General features: G+C 32.0%; 1 pseudogene; it reads left to right on the top strand.

Moving 5' to 3' along the window:
• The first annotated feature begins 297 nt into the window (after nt 1–297).
• Nucleotides 298–416, top strand: LOC111881982 (5S ribosomal RNA; annotated as a pseudogene).
• Nucleotides 417–7746: the final 7330 nt, after the last annotated feature.

The following is a 7746-nucleotide window of genomic DNA, read 5'->3' as shown; positions in this document are numbered from 1 at the left end:
ATTTCAAAAATATACTAAAGCAACTACCCAAAAAGTCCCCATCCTCTCCAAGCATCATATCAAGCTACCTGTTACACCCCCCCTTTTTCGCTGCCCGTTTTGTACTTTTTTAGATTTTGTGTGCGGTTTTTTTGTTTCTATTTCTATGCTTGGATGGTCTCTGGTTCATGTTTGATGGTTTTCATATTTTTGGAACAGACTCGATAGGTCACGTGGGTCCCACACCTCGTGTACTAAAATACAAACGAGGTTCTGCATCTTGTAAAGCATAAAAGCAATAAGCATGGATAATATTTCAGGTGCGATCATACCAGCACTAATTCATTCGATCCCATCAAAACCCCGCAGTTAAGTGTGCTTGGGTGAGAGTAGTACTAGGATAGGTGACCCCCTGGGAAGTCATCGTTTTGCAACAACCTTTTTCGCTATATGTTTGCACCTTTTTAGATTTTGTCTACAGTTTTTTGTTTCTTTTTGCTATTTCTATGCTTGGGTGGTCTACGATTTATGTTTAATGGTTTTCGTATTTTTGGAACGAAGTCGATCGGTCACATGGGTCCCACGCCTCGCATACGAAAAACAAAGAAGGTCCTGTGTCTTGTAAAGAATAAAAGCAATAAGCATGGATAGTATTTCGGGTGTGATCATACCATCACTTGTCACACCCTGCTAAAGCGGAAATACAGGGTGTGGCAGTAAAAAGGGTTTCATAACAAAAGTTAAAAGGCAACACCAACCATAGTATTAAAAAGCATTACAATTTACATTTAGTTAGAACAACTTTTTAAAAATAAATTACAATGTATTTGAAAGTCAAAACATGTAAATGCTCCTACAAGTCTTGTGTCTATACGTGCCTCTTACTAGATGATTCCTAAAAAAGCATGTAAAACGAGCGTCAACTATAAAAATAGTTGGTGAGTACTCACAGGTTTATAACATAATATAGTTTGAAATCATGAAAATCGTAATACTGATAACAGTTTCCATAAACAAATTATCATTGCTAAAATAAGTAAATAAGTTTTCATGAATAGAAGTTCATTGCTAAAACGAGTAATAAAGTTTCCATAAATAGAAGTTTGTTGCAATATGAGAAACAAAGTTCGTTGTCATCATGAGAAATAAAGTGTGTTGCCAAAATGAGATGCAAAGTTCATATTCTCATGGCAAATAAATTTCGTTGGTAAAACGAGATACAAGGTTCGTTGTCATCATGAGGAATAAAGTATATTGCCAAAATGAGATGCAAAGTTCATATTCTTATGGGAAATAAAGTTTTTTGCTAAAATGAGATACAAGGTTCATTGTGATCATGAGAAATAAATCATGTTGCCAAAATGAGATGCAAATTTCATATTCTCATGGGAAATAAAGTTTGTTGCTAAAACGAGATACAAGGTTCGTTCTCATCATGAGAAATAAATCATGTTGCCAAAATGAGAAGAAAAGTACATATTCTCTTGGGAAATAACGTTTGTTGCTAAAACGAGATACAAGGTTCGTTGTCATCATGAGAAATAAAGCATGTTGCTAAAATGAGATGCAAAGTTCATATTCTCATGGGAAATAAATTTTGTTGCTAAAACGAGATACAAGGTTCGTTGTCATCATGAGAAATAAAGCAGGTTCCCAAAATGAGATGCAAAGTTCATATTTTCATGGGAAATAAAGTTTGTTTCTAAAACGAGATAAAAGGTTCGTATGTGCATAATGATTATACCATGAGTTCACAACCCAAGCCTAATGCCGGAGGGTGCCCTCTTCTATGTCTATCGCCAACATTCGGAAATATGGTAAAATACACTCAAGCAAATCGTGCAAGTGAGGAGTTGTCTACCTCCTAATAGCGCTATCCATAATGACCATGGGCTCAAATGAGTTAATGAGTTGTGTGAACTGATTCTAGGGATTTAAATGCAATAAGGCTTCATGAACTAACAATAGCATACACATTCACAACAAAATATAGCAACCAAGTCTGATACAAGTCAAATAAATTACAACGAATAATAAACAGTTTTTCAAACATGCTTTTCCACCCCAAAACATAAAAACCGAAAATAGGGGAGGAGTGAATACTCACAATGATTTGAGATAATGCAAATGGTGCTTTGAAGTACGCTCCGCTTACCCACTATTGATTTCCTACAACGATGTTACATACTAATGAGTCTCTAATTTAAATCTGATAATTGTATACTTACTACTACAATAGAATTATGCAAATAATGTGTCAAAATTTTGATATTGATAAGTTATAAACATTTTTTTGTGAAAATTAAATTTCCATGAATCAATTGTTATATAAAAATTTAAGTGGAAAATTCTTATTATTGAAATTTTAATATTTAACGTTTTTAGAGGTGTTCCAATGATTAAATATTCAAAAATAAAATCAATTTAGTTCTAAAATTTCCCAAAATTTGTGTTTCAGTTTTAGTTGAAATCAAAGATGTTAAGATAAATTTTCTTGAATTTTTGATTTGTCTAACTATTTTTCACCATTTTAATTCCGAGAATAATAATAAAATCATGGAAAAATAGTAAATTATCATGAAAAATTCTTATAATTTTTGTGTAACTATTTTACAGTGCACATAATCTGGGAAAATTATTTAAAGTCATTTTTGAATAGTAAATCCGTATTTTTAGAATTTAAGTGTGTTTAATACTAAGAAATTAGAAATAAATAGTAATAAGTTAAGATCAATTCTTAAAATCTTTATTTGTTGTGATAATGTAATAAAAGCTTTTTTGGTAAATTTTTATGAATTTTGGATAAGTTTAAATATTTTTCACTAATTTAATTATTTTAATATACATTAAATCTTAGAAAAATAGTAAAATGTTATGGAAAATTCATCAAATTTTTATGTGAAGCTTATAAAATATAAAAAAGCTTTTAAAAATAATAAATGTTATTTTTATAACTTGAAACCCGATTTTTGTTATTTATTTTCCTTAATAACAATCAAATAAAAGCTAATGGTAAATTGTAATAAACATTTCTAAAACTTCCTGGGGGATGATGGTTTACAGTATAGGTCATTCATGAATTTTTCAGAATTTATTTACTAGTTGAAGTATTTTATATAGTTTAACACTCTATTTTCTTATTATTTTCATGTAAAAATAAAGAAAATATATATTGAACTGAAAACTTCCAGAATACATCTTCATACAATTTAATAATAGTGGAAAATAATTTTCTTATTTTGGATTTCGAAAAACATGCCTAAAGGCTTAACATATTATAGAGAAAACTTGGTTTTTGTGATTTTGTTAAAAGTTATTGATGTCACTTTGAGAATTTTTGCAACATGTTCCAAAGAATTTTTAATCAGATCTTTTTGTACGTTTGAGTTTACGATGTTAGGAGTTCAAAATAATTTTTGAAGGATTTTTAGTAATGAATAAGTTCTTTGAACATGCAACACAAAACTAATATTCACAAAAAGGTGTTGTTTGAGCAGCAGTTTTGTAAAAAATTTTAAAAATCGAAATCTTAATGTTTTGCAGTGAGACCACTTGGGTTGGAAATCTAGCTCATATCATTATAATTCAGAAAAATAATCACGATTTTCGGTTAAGTCATGAGTGAGATATGGCAGTTCAAAGTCAAGTGAAGTAATCTGACAGATTGCATGTATAATGATTGGTTAGAAAAATGAGTTTTCATCATTACTTTGAGTAAATCCTTTGAAATATTTTAAGGATATCATGATAAACTCATATTCGAGTCATGTTTCCGGTGATCAAAAGATTAAAACTTATCAAAATGCATACATTCATTTATGAACAAAATTTTGTTTCTCAAAAACTCTTAACTTGGGTTTGATGTTTTAATCCTTAAAATCGCTTTTCCCACTAAGATTATGAATATGCAACCGTTTTTATCATACATTCGTTGTGTTAAAACAAGTCCATGATATTCTAAAAACCATATTAATCAAAAGAAAACAAATTTGAAAAAGATGAAGAAGTAGAAGTCGGTTCTTGAACTAATATGCACATGTGTGGCTTAAATCATTGTCTTAACATAGGTTTGATCATAGATTTCACCATCTAAGCAACATGCAAGATGTTCTTGGTAAAAATATACACACATCATCATAAAATTCGAAAATGGTGATGATCTTATAAAAAGAAGAGATGAAGATAAAGGTTTAGCACATAAAATCAAAAGAAAATAGTAGAAATTTGCATGCATGATTTAGTTAGGTATTTTTACTTTAATGAGTCCTTATGGATGATGGATATTTTTATGCAAAATGGTGGTTTTTTCTGGAAATTTTCATGGGTGAAAGGAATAGAAGGAATGAGTGGTTTTAGAGAGAAGAAAAGAGAGAAAAGAAAGATTTCATCTCTCTGGATACCTAATCTCTTTGGAGTTTCTCTCCACAAAAACTGGCCAACAAAATACAGAGTTGCATGTATTCTTATGAATTATCAGCTGGAAAAATCTCTCCCACATATTCTGCATCTAACTACGTATTTTATAGAGAGGAGGAGATGAGAGAATTCTACACTACATGAAATTGGCTAGCCCTTCCTTTTACACATACTAGTGGCCGATTTTGGTCAAGAATAAGATACATATATAGTTAGGGTTACACCATGTAAACCCTAATTGACATGACCTTTCATTTCTATGATCCATGGGTACAAAAACACCATGGAGCATCATATGGGTTTTAGCCCAACTAGATAATCCATGGAGCATTAGCCCACTATATAAGTATGGATGATTTGTACAATCAACCCATATATTTAATTAGTCTTCTTTTGATCACTTAATTAATCCTATATTAATTCTTGATCAATACTAATTAAATAATCTTATTATTCTTATTATTAATATACTAGAACTTATAATATATTAATAACCATAAGTGTCTTATTTCTCTCATTATAGTCTATCCAAATGCATGATTCCATGCAACCCAAATGGACCATGCCGGGTCGGGTCAAGTCTTACCAATTATAGTTATGGACTTAGACATTAATCCAACAGTCTCCGACTTGGATAAGTCTAAAACTATTATTGTGTATGACTTCAAGAACCGACTGGCAATTGTAGCTCTCAAAAGCTTCTGTCGAACTCTGACCTTGCCGATGATCTCTGACCTTTGTCAATGACTTGTCCATTAGATAAGGGATCATATATTCCTCCATTCTAGATATCATATGGACTGAGACATGGATTATAATCATTCTCTCTGTCCATTTCTTGTTTCCCGATTTCCGATTTATGACAACTGACTAATTTAACAAATCAAATCAGTCTTGGCCCGGCCGAGCACTTCCATTTGTCATCATCAAATCATCGAGGGGCCCACATATATCGCTTTTATCCCGAAGGTAAAAGGAATGGATAAACTTCGACTCATATGGCTTGTTCTACTACTTGTTGAATCATACACAAAGGCAAGTTTTATAACACCGAGTTACCGAGTGCGTTTTCGTGCAATCAATGTACAACCAACTCATAGTAACAACTCATATCTCTAGGTTTGAAGAATATAAGATATTATCGTCTCATGATCACTCGTGATAAAATCCATGAATTGATTCCAATGAGCGCGGGTTGAATCCAATACTCAAAACTTATGAGCACTCATGAGTGTTGTAGCCCTTTGTCCAACATCTTAGACCTCTACAAGCCAACCCACGACAGTCTTAATTCACATCTACTTCCAACATATGACCGACTGTGGATGGTTTGAATAACTTAGTCATTCAGAACAATGACCTAGTTATTCTGGAAGTTAAAACATGCAAAATGAAACACAATAATAATTGAATCCAATATGGTATCAAAACCTATGAACATAAATAAAACACCTTTTATTTATCACCATATGATTACACATTATTCATTGTATGCTGTTTCAGCTATCAACTTTATTCTTGAATTTAAAACAATAGTTATCCCATGCTCCAAGCATGTACACTATGTTTTCTAAACACTAGTCATGCCATACACCAAGTATGCATACTATGTTTGTATATGATCTTTACTTTGTGAAATAGATCAATTGAACATAACTCCAATGATCCTCTTTCACAGTCCCAAATCCTTACTGCAAATGCAAGAATTCCAAATTCATGCCATTTACTGAAATCTGTTAGATTCTAAACTTATATGCATTGATCCTCTTGTAATGATTATGCACAAAGCCATAAAGATTTGACAACCATTACAAAGCATTCCAAAGGAGATTAGCTATTTGGAAACATCCTTCTTGCATTAAGTTTCCTAATCTTACACAGATTGAATAATTTCTAACTTTGAAACATTTCTGGATTCCATTTTGACTATCACTTCTGAACAAGAGTTTCCTCCTTACAGATTATGTCAAGATGGTCCTTCCATAATTAACACTATACTTCCAACTGTCCTTAAGCAACCAATCTTTGGTAAACCTTAGATTATCCTCGACAATTGTTTAATCCTTTTAGTCATATCCAATTCTAGACCTTTTCCCTTCTTAATGCCCCAGGCATTTGGAAAATTTTAGAATGGATGAATATATAGCACATGTAATCGATCCTATATCCGAAGCATATGGGACACGATTCATGATGTCTCACATAAAGACTAAACCAGTCTTTTGCTATAATATTTCCATTTCAATTTGCCAAGTTCTCATAATTCAGATTATGAAAAGGGATGCCGTAATCATAATCGAATTTTAGAACGCAAATAATGGACCCATATACAGAATTTCCTTATGTTGAGCCATTCCAACATGAAATTCATATATATAAATCCTTGACTAAATACGATTAAAACCTCAATCTAAGCTTTTAGATTTGAGATGAAATATAATTTCCTCTCCCTTAATTATAGCAAAACAACTCTTTTCCAATTGAAACTTTTGTTTTCTATAATTAACATTGCTAAGTTGAAATCTTTATCATAATTATCATGCTCCCACTAACATGATGATTATGAGCGTAAGACTTATGCTCCCACTATATTTGACATGTACTCAAAAATCAGCTGAATTTCTTACCAAAGTTCATATTTCTGATACTAGATTGTTTTGATAAAACTTTATCAAAATCATACACCTTGCCTTAGATAGCACACTTGTGTGTTTAAACAATTTTAAGAACTATGAAAAGGGATGCCGTAATCATAGTCTCGATTGTTTAGACCTTTTCCACTTCTCACAAGTCCAGGTTAGTGTGCCGGTATACCACACACGCTCCACTAACGACTTTGAGAATGCAAATATTACAATTGCTATCTAGCTAAAATCTACTTAGTGAAAGAGTTTCCTCACCATCATTTTCATGAATCGGAGAGAAACCTTATGACACTTAGATTTACTGGTGTATGTGTTATTATCCATGTGAATTGTCAAAACCATAGTCACAATACAAGGATAATGACAAATCCAAACTCATATGGACTGAACTCAATCTTAATTTCTTGCCACCTGGTAGCTCAAGGGCCTGCCATTGCTTCCAAGTTGTTGTGCAACAAATTGAGAACTCTAAGAACTCATATGCAAAGCCAACTTTAACTGGAATGGGCACAGAATATGTCAACACGATAGGTTATAAACCTCAAGTCGTGTGCTAGTGAATAACTTCAGGTTTTATTCTTGATTAGTTCTTGAGACTTTCAAGACCTTTAAGACTCCCACTGTCCTCTTAACATATAAGACTCTCTTGTCAGACATTCAAGAGATAGTGTGGATTCTAATCAAGACAAACACTTCACACAATTGG

This window comes from Lactuca sativa, chromosome 1 (assembly GCF_002870075.4).
Source record: "Lactuca sativa cultivar Salinas chromosome 1, Lsat_Salinas_v11, whole genome shotgun sequence".
Lineage (NCBI taxonomy): Eukaryota > Viridiplantae > Streptophyta > Magnoliopsida > Asterales > Asteraceae > Lactuca > Lactuca sativa.
Note: the sequence above shows the minus strand (reverse complement) of the source record. Positions and strands in the feature narration are given on the sequence as shown.